This window comes from Nannospalax galili, unplaced genomic scaffold (assembly GCF_000622305.1).
Source record: "Nannospalax galili isolate Female #2095 unplaced genomic scaffold, S.galili_v1.0 scaffold646, whole genome shotgun sequence".
In the NCBI taxonomy this organism is placed as follows: Eukaryota; Metazoa; Chordata; class Mammalia; order Rodentia; family Spalacidae; genus Nannospalax; species Nannospalax galili.
In genome coordinates this window covers 146,962-160,916 of record NW_008355279.1, presented here as the reverse complement: position 1 = coordinate 160,916, position 13,955 = coordinate 146,962, and the positions used below count along the sequence as shown (strand labels likewise).

Below are 13,955 nucleotides of genomic sequence, written 5' to 3'. Positions count from 1 at the left end.
AGCTTACTTCCCTGATCCTGAAATGCTTAGGGTGGGGGGACATTGTTTTTTTTTTTTTTCTCAAGTGAAAAACTAAACATAAATATTCTGATGTTCACTTTCTGACTTGTTTTTGATGAAATCATTTTGTTCTTTTGAGACCATGGAAATGACTTTTGGACGACAGATGAGGTATTTTGAGGGAAGAGAGAACAAGCCCGACTTACCTTCTTAACTCTGTATGAAGTTAGCAAGTTGCCTAGCAAATGTTTTACATGAAATGAAGCCTATATGGATAAGATGCTGATGATTGTGATAGAATATTTGTTTAGGAAAATAAAATCTGAACAAACATCTGGCTATTCCTATGAGGATCAAAAGAGAGAGGTTAATATGTCTTCCTGACACCACCCCATCCTCTCTCCAAAATTCCTCTGTTGTTTTCCTCGGCGCTCTCAGGTAATGGCTGAGACAAAAGTGGAATTTCCTGGGAAAGGGCCAAAAATATCATCAGACAAGGAACAGGAAGCATAAAAATATCTCTCAGGAGAGTACCAATTGTTTAAAGACTTTAGCTCATGTTTAAAGACTTTAGCTCATCAACTTCTGAGGCCCAAGTAGAATGGTTTTCAAACATTGTTGAGTAGAGAAACCCCATTAAAACAACAACAAAACAGTAAAATTTTATGAGGAATTCATGTACAACTCAGCTGAAAGAGATGCTGTGGTTGAAGGTGGTAGAGGGCTAACCTCCCCCACCAAGTAGTACCAGAGTTGTTCCCATGGTGCCTCAGCTTGAAAGCCATTGATTTAGTGGTTCCCCTGTTAAAAGGCCCCTGTACAGATCTCTGCCTCCCATGATTAAATTCATTTCTACAAACATCAGCAGAACCTTTGGCTTTTCCCTCATCCTTGCTCTCTAAACATGTGACGAGCCATCTTGATAAAACCTTGGCAATAACCCCAGTATCCGTTCTCTCCTTTTAAGACCGTGGCCACTACACAAACATAGGCCCTTTATTGTCATCTTCCCCTGGACAGTCACCAGTGCACAGTATGGGTCACCTAGATCCTGGACTTTCTGCTGCTTACTCCATTCTGTTTCCAGACTCATGTCCACAGAGCACATTTCTCATTGTATTTCTATTTCCTCTGCTCCAAAATCTTCATTGACTCCCTGTTGTCCAGTTCCACCAACTGGGATTATTAGTCTTCCTAGAAGAGTCTCTGTCTCTGTCTTCACTCATCCTGTCCCATTAGAGACTGAATTCTTTTCCTCAACCTTAAAGAGCCAATTTGAAAGCCACCTCTCTCATGTAGTTGCTTGGTAACGTCCCACCGTAAATAAACATCCTTTCTAAACTCCCTAAGCTTTTATAGCATAACAATTTAGTTGCTTATATTATTAGTCTATTTGTTTTATCTCTTTGCATTTTACTCATATTTTAATGGGCGTTATAATGAGGTCAAGAACTTGTAGCTTGATTTCTTAGCTATGACCTCCAGTAAATTATTTTATGCTGAATAAAAGAATAGAGTTACTGATCTTGAAACAAGTATCTCTAAGTGCCTAAGGAATACAAAGTGGTAATATAGGGATTAAATACTATTTTTTATAGTTAAAAAATCTAACTAAAGTTAATTGTGACATATCCATAAAAATGTACAACCAAGATGAAATGGTACATGTTCATTTTAAGCCAAAGTTTAAATAAGACAATGGCACTCTTTTATCAGTAGTTCCCTTTTTTGGTTATAAATTATCTCTTAAATATGAAATACTTAACATTTCACTTGGTAATGCTATGGGCTGAATTATGTCTTCTCAAAATTCATATGCTAAAAGTAATGCACAGTCTGACTATATTTGCAGACAGGCCCGTAGGGAGATGATAAAGCTTAAATGAGGTCATAGGAGCAGGGCCTTAAATGTGACAGAACTGCTTGTCTTTAAAAAAAAAAAAAAGAAAAGACACCCAAGACATATAGACAAAGGCTACAGGAGATGTGAGGATGTGGCTTTCTTTCCATCAGCCAGAAAGATGCGCTCATCTGCTAACCCTGACAGCTCCCTGATCTTGAGCTTCAGCCTCCAGAACAGTGAAAAAGGCATCTCTCTGTTTAAGCCTGGGGAGTCTTGTTATGGCAGTCTTGGCAGACTGGTACAACCAGTGAAATATTGTGAAACATGAGGTTAGAGGAGGAAAAGAAAGGGTAAAGAGATCTTTGGGCATGAAAAGTTTGAGGATCACTGGGCTCAAAGATTTCTCCCTGCAGTTTGCAGTGGACTTCAGCAATTATGACTGCCAGAGCCACTGTCCTAGTCCTGGAAGGACTGCCTGGATCTGTGCCAGACAGAACCATCCATGCTGTGGGTCCTGATTACTGTACTAAGCGCTTGCTCCTTGGGGGCGGAATGCATGTCACCTCTCTTGAACAACTTCTTCCATAGGGTGCTTGGCAATTTCTAGGAAGACTTAGGTTCTGATTCTCTTGTTTCTGACTTGAATCCTTTCTGTAGCAAACTCCCTTTCTTTTTCCACTATCATTTGTAGAAAAAAATGTGGAAAAGTAAACAGAAACTTGGTTTTCCTATGATTGACTTGTCTAATCATTTCCCCCGAGGCCCTGTTTTTGCTGCAGTTCAAGCCCTTTTCTCATTCTTTTGAAGTTCTTTTAAGTTGTAGGTTCAGTCAAGACTCCACTGAGAAGTGAACACTCAGCAAACTTGGAGACACGTGAATATGTGCACATTCAGAATCATGTGAACTTTTATTCCTGTCATATCCAAGGGAAGAAATTCAAGTTATTATTGATAGAGTTATTTTGTTCTATAACTCCATTACATTAAAAATAAAGGTTAAAGTCTAAACATTTTATTAATTAAAAAGCTCTTTACAAGGTGAGCAACTGCTAAGATCCCTGTGGAACTCTTGTGTAGTACTGGGGACCTTTCTCAGTTGAGTATAAGATTTAGAGACAGATATTAGAGGACATTATAATGAGATTAAGCACTTGAAAGCAGCTGTGACCTTCAATAAGTTACTTAACTGTTGTGTGACTCCATTTCCTGTTAGATGGCACTAATATGAATGAAGGTGTCATAGAGTTGTCATAAGGAATAAAGTAATGGCATGCATTAAGTGCTCAGAAGAGTGCCAGGACCCAGCAACTGCCAACCCAGTGTTTAACAATGAAAGATAAAGGAAACTTAGAACACAGGGTAAGACACGGTTGTCCTTTAACGCCATAATAACATGGTCTCCCAGGTTTGTGGCTGTGTGAAAGAGACCTGGAGTCTTTAGGGAGAATGGGGCACATCTTGTGACATTATCCTAGCTCAGGACACAGACTATAGTACTCGGTGTATAGATACTTATCCTGAATCAGGATGCATTACCAAGAAAAATGTCATTGTCATGCCATCTCCTAAAGATTCAGAGCAACATGCTATTTTCCAGCAGTGTCCTAGCTAGCTTCCTTTTGCTGTGATAAAACACTAACCAAAACCAACCTGGGGAGGAAAGGGTTTATGTGGCTAACAGCTCACAGCCCATCTTTGAGGGAAGTCCCACAACGAACCTGGAGGCAGGAATTGAAGCACAGCCAAGGGGGAACGCTGCTAAGCAACCTGCTCCTTGGGTTTGGGCTCAGCTTGCTTACTTAGCAACCCAGGACCACCTGCCCAGAGGTGGCACCACCCACAATGAGCTGGGCCCTTTCACTTCACTCAACAATCAAGAAAATGCCTCCCAGACATGCCCACAGGCCAGTGAGACAGAGGAAAGTTCCAAACCGAGGTTCCTTTTTCCCAGGTGTGTCAAGTTGACAACCAGAACTGTGCAGCACAGATTCCACAAGTAAATTCCTCCCTGGCCCTCCTTTCCTGTTATCCCTCAAGGACACAGTCACCAGCTGTCCCATTTCAGTATAAGCCATGAATACTGGGGCAAGCAAGACAGCAGCAGGAAATCTGTCCTGTCATTTCATACCCTTTCCCCAAAACCAGTTTCTGAACATCCATAAAGCACGGGTGGGCCATGTCTCCAGAAAGTGGCAATTCCTCTGGGTCTCACAAAGCAACAGTCTGCTTTGGTTTGTTTGTTTGACTTTTTTTTTTTTAAATCAAGGTTCTAGTACCCAGGTAAATCTATGAGCTTCCCTCAGCTATGATTTGGATTACTATTTCTGGTCTTTTCCCCATAATTCTATAAAACAAAAATCTTCCCCTCCTGGACTCATGGATTCCCTGGGGCCCATTCAAAATTCAAGCCCCATAGCATTTTAGGACTTGGCTTTCCTATTTTTAATATGTTAATGAGCGACCTGGGGTAGGTGGAAATACAGGTTCTGGTTTTGCGGTGGAATCTAGTGTTCTCTGTCACTAACACTCAGGTGACTCAGATGGTGCCTGCTTTGCATCATTCTTTGACCATCCGTCTGCTTTCCCATAGCCAGCAATAATCAGAAAATTCATTTACCAGGACAATCTTTCTCACACAATTCTGACTTCTGGAAAGTTCCTTGAATATATTTGTTTCCAAATGTTGTGTTCTGTGAAATCTAGAGCAAGCTTTAAAATTTCTTCCCAGTAGCATTAAGACCTAGCGGATAACTCTTCAGTGTATAATATAATGTGGTGATTTCATTTGATTGTGTTGCTGGCTTGTCCTTTCTTTCCTCCTGAGTGAAAACATTCTCCTCTCTGGATCCTTTGGCAGTTGACATTGACTGCCACTTAAGTATGGATATGTTTCGCCTCAGTTCTGTATGTCCTTGACCTCTTCCCTAATTACACCTGTTGTTTTTCTGTAGTTGAGCTTCATATTTCATTTCATCCCAAAGGGTCTGAATAGGAGGGGGGGGGTGCCCAGGTATCCTGGTGTGGGATTTGTTGACTTTGTATGCACAGAGTTATCTGCAGCTAATACCATCTGAGATGTCTCCTGGGTGTGTCACCTTAGAAAGTATCATATTACTTTCTTCCAGCCCCAGCCCCAGCCCCACTTGTGGAGCTGACGGGAAGCAAGGAAAAGTACTCCATTAAGGTGTCTCTCATCCCCTCCACCAGATCAAGGCTCTGTGCTTTCCACAGGTGTTGGACACTTAAGTCTTGGGGTTTTAACTGGGACAACAGCTATGACTACGTGATGCTGTTCCTTAAGCCTGGCAGCAGCCTCCTCCTCCTCCTCCTCCTCCTCCTCCTCCTCCTCCTCCTCCTCCTCCTCCTCCTTCTCCTCCTCCTCCTCCTCCTTCTCCTCCTCCTTCTCCTCCTCCTAATTTTCTTCTTTGGCTAAAGAAACTGAGGTCACAGGAGGTAAAGGATTTTTCCATGTTCCTTTATCTACCAAGAGTGAGCTGTTCATCAGTGATGGAGCCAAGACTCATTGGAACTAGTTCTAGGCTTCCGGTCTAGTCCTACTCAGCTCCTCAAGAATCTCCTACTGACAGCACAATGCAAAGGTAAGTAGAAATAATAAAGAGTAAGGTGAGTAATAGTGAAGTAAGTACTTTTCCTTCACAAGATGTCAAGATATGTTTGTGAAGTGATCTCTGCTTCTAATGCTAAGGATGATTAAGTCCTTTGAAGCAACTGGAAGGAATCTACAGCAGAGTCAGAAGATACAGTTCCTTGAACTGTTGCTAATGAGCTTCCCAACTCTCCTCTGACCAATTTAATTTCCTTAGTTGCAAAGTGAGAGGACTGGATCTCTAAACTTCCTTACTAGATCTAAGATTGATGATTTCTTTGACTTTATGGGTCAAAGCACAGTAGAGTTTTCCATCCAAGAATAACCTCCCATTGATTCTCAACAGGTTTCAAACAGCCTTAAGCAGCTTTCTTTTATGCTGAATTCTGTGCTACAGCAGAGGCTTTAGGGCTTGTCTTTTTATGAGTGGAATTTTGAGTGTCTGTTGGCATTGATCATGACAGACAATATCCAGGGGAGAATAGAATAAAGCTATTATTTATGTACTACAATGAACCATCCGTGTAAGTCCAGGCATTCAGAATCTATTCATTCTTCAAATAGCAGGGATTTAGCACCTCACCTGTAACACAGGGATTGACAGAAAACAGACTGTTGCCCCCAAGACTTAAGGTAGAAAGAGAGGCAGCACTTAGGGTGTGCTTGGCTGGTCAACCTGTATTGCTATTCACAAGGGCCAGAACACACATCACAAAGCTTGAAAAGCGCTGTAGAGTATTTTGCTATAGAGCAGGCTTGCCACATGATAAGCCTGGGATGTGGACTTTGTGCTGTGGTATCACATACTAAGAAAAAGAGCTTTGCTGTCTTTTAATTGTTCTGTAGCCATTTTGATTTTTTATTAGCAGTTTCTAGGCAGTTCTCCAGTTCTGGCATCTCAGGGTCTGAGGATCTCTTGCCATTCCCCTTGCCTCTAGCTGCTGTGTACTGCAGGCTTTTGGGCTGACATTTGGTTTTATAGACATGCTCAGTTCTGTACACTGTGTTGCAATGCACTTTGTACAGATGACCGTACTCCATGTAGCTGCCGTGTCCTCAAGGCAAGTTTTACTGAACACATTTTTGATCCCCAGAGTTCTCCGTCCTCTTTAAGGCAATGATAACACTCCAAGTAATGAAGGGCATGATTTTGAAATAAATCTTAACCACAAAGTCTCACCATGATTGGGAGCTCTTTAGCTGGAGGACACACCGTAGATTACTGCCCTAGTTTACATGAGATTTATACTAATGTGACTGTTCACATTATGGAATTTCTCCAACTTAGCGGTTCTCAGGGTGTCAACAATGTACACACTTCACTCCATTTTTATAAACATAAGATCTCTAACTTTCACAGAATATAAGATCTAAGAATGTGCTAGAAGTAAGAAGAGGGTTGTTTTGCATATTATTTTAAGTACATTCACCTACTTCTCTGGTTTTAAAAAGAAGAATACTTTTTTATTAATGTGTTTTTCTTTATGTTGAGTATTTTGGTTTGAATACGGAAAATTTCCCACTACCATTCAGCTTTGGAATGTTGTTTCCCCCCCAAGTTTCTCATGATAAAAAGACAGAGGCAGAGGCAGGCTACTGGCAGCTGAATTTCATTAGGACTTTGATGGGAAACTCAAGTTGGAATTACAAACATCTGTGGTTAAACTTCCCTTTAGTAAGCCATTTCCCAGCATTTAACTCTACCACACTAGGAACAAGAAAGAAAAACAGTTGAAATGAGCATTCTGCTCTTTTGCAAATAGAGGCGGAGATATTTAAATATTTGGCTATATGGCTGCTATACTTCAATGAACTCACAGACTTCCTTATTTTAGAAAATAAATAAAATTACTTGGAAGTACTAAATTTTGGAACTTAAAAAGCAAGTATCCAAAATTTGACTTGAGTGATTTCTAACCAACAAAATGCCTAAAAATTCTACTTGGCAGCCAATACATTTATGATTACTGTAAGCAAAGACTCCCCCTATCCCCAGACTGCCTTTTGGCATTATTTATTTCAAAAAATTATGACAAGTCAGGCTGAGAGTTTGTAAAGAAAAAAAGGTTGTTGTCTTTGTAATTTCAAGATTTTTTTTCTTTTTCTATTTGAATTTTTTTGACAGTTTCTTTTGTTGTTATTATTTAGCTTTTCTGGAGATTTAAAAAAACCCAGTCATTTGTCTCAACCATTCAGATCCAAAAGCCGTCAAGGAGAAGGACTGCAGGAGTTCTACAGCAATCCTCTTCTCTTGGGTTGCACACAATTAGCAAATTTGTAAACAAAAGTTGAAAGTAATCAAATTTACTAAATTAGTAAAGATTTAGATAACAAAATTCTTTTAGTAAGATGCTAACAGCATACTTTACCTGGGTTTAGATAGAACCACAGTGGAAGAAGGGGAGGAAGGGGGCGGGGCACAGAGAGAGCACAGAGATGTGTATTGGGCAGCATACTTACACATACATATACATACATATCACTTCACTTAAATTCCACAACAGTCTTGTAAGGCAAAATATGTTTCCACTAATTTTGCAATCAACAGAACAATCTCTAAAAGATGAACTAATTTGCTCCGTCACACTGGTAGAAGTCCTGGCACTGGCTTCACACATCTGTCTGGCCATATACCCACATTCTGCCTTTGATGAAAGGTGAATTTCAAATATAGTCAAATAGAGATGGCAAATAAATCACCCCTGGGCTAAATCCAGCCTTCAGCTATACCTGCCTAGAAGACATTCAAATGTGAGTCAGCAGTTTCACTTTAGAATCCAGACTCTGTCTTCTCTTGAAAAAAACAAACCCAAAAACCCCAAACCCCAAAACCAAGCTTCAGGAGAGCTGGCAAGCCTGAGAGGTGGCCCTGTGTGGAGGAAATAACTCTTGTCGCCTGTGATTCAAGGGCCCATCACCGCAGGCTGTTTCCTTCTCTGATGGCTCCACCCAAATATTTTTTGCCTGGCCTCTGTAACAATCTGAATGTTCAACCTTTCTTTGAATCACAGGATCCAGAATTCCATTGCTGGACATGAATTCAAAGAACTGAAAACAGGGACTCAAAATGAGACACCTACACATCAGCATTCAGAGCGGCAATATTGACGTCTACAAAGGAAGAAACAACACACATTTCTATGGCTGGATGCATAGACAAATTTTGTACATACACACACATGCACACACACGTACACACACACATATATATACATACATACATATATGTGTGTAAATTACAAGTATACATGTGTGTAAATTGCATGTATAAATTACAAGTGCAAATATATAAATATAAATGGAAGCTTTAAAAGTTGAACTTCTGTTACACGCTATAATATGGACGAACTTTGAAGACACTCCGCTAAATAAATGCGCCAGGCACAGAAAGTTGAGATCTCTGTGATTCTACTTGTATGAAACAACTAGAGTAGTCAAATTCAGAGTCAGAAAGCAGTTGCCAGGGACTGAGTACAGGGGTTAACATGGAATTATAGATTCATGGGTTTTAGTTTGGGAACACGCAAAGGTTCTGGAGATGGGGAATGGCGACCAGTACATAGCAATATGAATGTACACGATGCCACTGAATGGAACACCTAAACATGGCTAAAATCTTTAAATTTATTTCATAAATATTCTATCACATTAACAAAAGTTCCCGTGGTTAAATCGGAGAACTTTGGAATTATAAGGATTGAAAATCTTTATTTTCTAGATTTTTTTTGTCATAATAAATCCTGTAGGATAGGCCATGTATTCCTGTAGGTGGTGTAGTTTTGAATTCTTTATTTCTTTAATCCTAAGTCTTCTAATGTTGACCGTAGCATCATGTGGAGGGAACCTAATAGAATATGTTTACAAAGGGAGAATAGGGTGCTAGAGTGACACAAAGACAGAAATCTATCAAGAAACCCAGTGGGAAAAGAACATGTATAATATTGGAATTTGGGCAAATTTTCAGGCATCAAACTACTCACTTGCAGAATGGGTGTGGTTTTTACCATACCATCAAATAAAGAGAATCAATGTAGCATATTAGAAGTCAGTAAGCTTTAGGGTTTTAAAATTCTTAATATGAGTAATGGGCTGGTGTGAGATTCTGTGTTCGCTCTACACTCCAAACTAAATAAAGAAATAAGGATCAGAGAGACCGCTCAGAAGGTACAGGCACTTGCTGTCAAGCCTGACAACCTGAGTTCAATTCCCAGGACCCTCATGGTGGAAGGGGAGAACCGACTCCTGCAACTTGTCCTCTGAGCTCCACATGTACATCATGGCACATGCATGCCACCCCAACCCCCACAAAAAGTTTTAAAAATAGTTATATTAAGCAAGGCAAGAGAGCAACTCAAGTATTCAGTACTCTTAACAGTGTATACAACTTACACTACTCTGGTAGCACTGACTAATGGTCTTTGAATGACATTTTATATTTCTTCATTAAAAAAAAATCCCCAAAACTTTAATAACACGATCCCTACAGATACTTCTGCATACTTTTCTAGATATTTGGGAACGGTCAAACTGTGCTTACAAACTCCTTCCTAGCTGAGCAAGTACCAGATAGAGGACCTGGACATCTGCTCCATACCTGCTTCCGTGTTGTGAAATGAGGTGACTGTACAGTCCCACTGATTTATGAAGGTGAAAGGGAATGTCTTACAGCATGTGTGGCCCATGGTAATCACTGGATAAGTGTTAGCTCCACCACGACTATGGTATTCCAGTCCTTCTAAAGTAAGTGGTATAGAATCTCCTTTGTTGTTCAGCTAATACAATACTGTGCCTAGCTCATTTTCTCCTTGGTACTTAGTTTGTTGTCACTTTTTCAGAACATCAGCCCATTGTGCTTTATACAAAGGTGAGGTTTTTGTTTTGTCCTCTCAGGTAGCTTACCCCTCAAGGTTAAGAGTGAGATTCCGTCTTCTTTTAAACCCTCCTGGTACCCATTTCATTGCTCTGCACATGGTAAGTCTCCAGCTCTGCTTGCTGTATGAATGAATGAAGTGAGTGAAATAATGGTTCTGTGTAGGAGGTTCCAAAAACCTAATCTAGTTGCAGGAACAGCAGCCTAGGATGGTACAGGCTAGTAGCTGGAGGACTTACTGTTCTTCTACAGAATCTTTTCCAAAGCAAGGAGCCAGGATAGGAAAAAGGGAAGCAGAGAGTGAAAGAGATACAAACTGACTTTTGGTAAACATTCTGCAATCCTTTAATGGCACAGAGCCTAACAATGTGTTGGGACATGAGGTCACATGTCAACACCAAAAGAATAGAGAGGGAAAGTTCCCTCAGATGTAGTCTCAAATAGTGTTCCTCTGTGCAAGTCAATTAGTCCAGACTGGGGTATACACGGGCTCATGGAGCGCTGATAATTTTGGAAGGAAGTTAAAACATCCATGTCAGCAACAGTACAACCCAGCCAGGTTACTAGGAGGTAAAGTCCTGCTTTCCCCTCTCTGGGAACTGTGCTCACCTTTGTCAGTGATTTCCCTTATTTTCTCATTTAGGTATGAACACCAGCAATGCTGCTCCCCCTCCCACTCTCACTTTCCAGCATTCCTTCTCGCCTCTTATTTCTCAATGTCTCTGACTTCTTTCCATCCATGTCAACCTCTAGCCTAGTGTTCTTGACCTCCTTTAACTCTGGCTTTGTCTCAAGGACAAGAATCTGGCTCTTCCCAGGATGCTCTGATGCTGGCTCTCTCTGCAGTGTTCTTTCTTTTACTCTCTCTGATTCTTTGCATTCTTGTACCAGTTGTGAAGACTTTGGCTAGATTCTGATAATTCACAGCAAAATCTACTTACGTAAATTTCTTGGCCTTTGTTTCATCGTTTCTATAAATTGTAACAATGCTACAGGTAAGGGGAACAAAACAGAACTTTTCTTCTCTCCAGTTCTGGCCCAAACTGTAAATAAACCCATTTTTTTCCTTTTTCACAAAAAAAACGTTTGATTAATTTTATTTGTTACAGTGAATATGATGAAATGATCAGGTTTTCTTTTTTAAAAGAATGCTGTGTGTTACAATACTGAATATTCTTTTTGAAACTACTATTTCTTAATGTCGTACTTAAATCACTACCATCACCAGATACTCAGCATTAACCTCTTCAAGCATATAGTTACCTATGGGAACTTCTCTTTTCACATTATTTCCATTCTGGGGGAAGCTTTTTACAAAAAAAGGAGGGGCCTACCATCTTGGTCAGCCAGCCCTCTTTGCCCTTTCATTCTATGAATTTTTCATTCATATTTGTTCTCTACTCACACTGAGTACCTCTGTGCGCCAGTGCACTTTGGGACAAGCATCCAGGGACTGGGAAGGAACTGGGGAGGGCCTTAGGGAACTTCTGCCTGGTGCTTCCCACTGACCCATGCTTGCTTTAGCATTTTTCTTCCTTCTTTTTGAAAGATAGTTGAGAATAACTATTCATATAAATCCAATTCAAATAAAGTGAGAGTATTTTTAGAATACTACCCATCCACATTTTGAAACCCTCCATGAATAATGTGACCCTGTTCTGTTCTGTGTAAATACAGTCTTCTGACCCAACCCAGAAAAGTAGTTGTGCCATGTTATTAAGTCTCTGGAATGTATTTGGTTTAAAATTTGCTTGCTGGCTATAAAGAGCATGGGAAATCTGATGGTAGGGCCCCGGGATTGTCCTAGGACCACAGGCTAACCTAAGACCTTATGTGAAACCATCCACTGAGAACATAATTGCCTCATCCCACCCTGTCTACACCACACATTTTGACCCTCTTGGGATGACTAATATCTCTAAATCCCTCAACTAGCATTTTGAGCCTATTGGACTCTGACAACATTATACATTTAACTTACTGTGGGGTTCTGATTGGAAGAATACAGAGATATGACAATATTAATGAACAATATCAAGTAATATAGTACCATAAAATAAAGCTCTGAGAAACAGCACCAAATAAGGTTTCCTTTTATCCATTTATTATAATTCATCTTGTCCAAATCATTTACAAGTATGTGCTATGCACTCTCTACCACCTTCATCACAGTAATGGTATAAGATATAAAGTACTAAAACTTCTTGAAGCCTCAAATTCTTTATCTGAAATTTGGGCAAACTGTAATTTGCCCAAGGTCAAGAAGCTTGGAATTAAAACACAGCCTGAAAGTCTGCCATCTAAAATGTTTTGCTGTGCAATTTCCTATTGTTTATTGAACATGAGAATACATGAGAAATTGCTCAAGGCCTCAACATTAAGATCCCCTAACATTCAAATAATTATGATGAGATGAGAATACAAAAAAGCTGTGTACAATATTATTATTCAAATCAATTATTATTATGATGATTATTATTCTATATGCCAGTCCTACTCTCAGGTCAAGCATTTCATTCAGGGACTTTCCATGCTTGAAGCAACAGGTGGAGATAATGTTGCCTAGAGTTAATTCCAAGGGTGCAGAGAAGGGATGCCTTCCCACTGATGGCCTGTCCCCAGTGTCTGGGTGTGACCAGACGCCAGACCCTTCTTTCTGATGAAGGTTCTACTTTGTACCACAATGAGCAATTGGTGCACTCTGGCTCTATCCACATTTTTGAGGAAGCCAGAGTAGAGTTGTCTCTTAAGGACTATCTTCATGCATCTTATTTTTTAAGATACAATTAATAACTACAGTTACACTACTAATGTAGAACTAAGAGCAACAATTGAGATTTCAGTGATGTTAGTACTAGTGTCAACCCACATAACTTATTTTAGTTGTGTGGTTGCTGTAGCCATAGGTATAGGGTACGTGTGTGTGTGTTGTTGGTTTGTGTGTGTGTGTGTGTGTGTATGTGTATGTGTTTGAGACAGGGAGACAGGATCTCCCTGTAGTCCTAGTTGTCCTGGAACTCACTATATAGACCAGGCTGACCTTGATCTTGCTCAGATCCTCCAGCCTCTGCCTCTGGAGTGCTGGGGCCACCATGCCCTGCTGTGTGTGTTTTGTTAGGACAATTGCCCTTTCTTTTCCCATGAACTTAGGTGACTTCATTTTCTTTCTATTTAGCATCCCCCACACACTGGACATGCTATTGTCTGTCTGGGCTCAGGGGGCTCTTAAATCACTTACTATGTATTCATCCTCCTTCACCCAGTATCTACACTTTGGTTATGTTTCCAAATTAAAAGCCATTTTAAGGCATTCGAACAGTAAAATACACATTTGATCAACATTATATCCTGATCACCTTTATTTTGGGGGCAGGGATTGATTTGATTTTTTTTTTCTGGATTAGAATGGTTCATTTCTAAGGTATCTGCTCTGCGATTTCCTAACAGTTTCTTTCATGATCCTTGACTTCCACCCCAACACCCCACCCCCTGCCTTGCAGAAGGACACATGCACTTCGTAGACTTAGGTACATTAGACATTAGAGATATTCCAAAGCCTCAAGTTTCAACTCTCAGTATCTAAACCCGATTTCCAAAATAGAACTTTTTCTCCAAGTTTCTGATGACAGTGGGAA

The 13,955-nt window shown here is 40.2% G+C and overlaps 1 protein-coding gene across 2 annotated transcripts in view; it reads right to left on the bottom strand.

Moving 5' to 3' along the window:
- Lama4 (laminin subunit alpha 4) overlaps positions 1 to 13,955 on the bottom strand; it is a 162,751-nt gene that overhangs the window by 148,033 nt on the left and 763 nt on the right. The window lies entirely within an intron of this gene.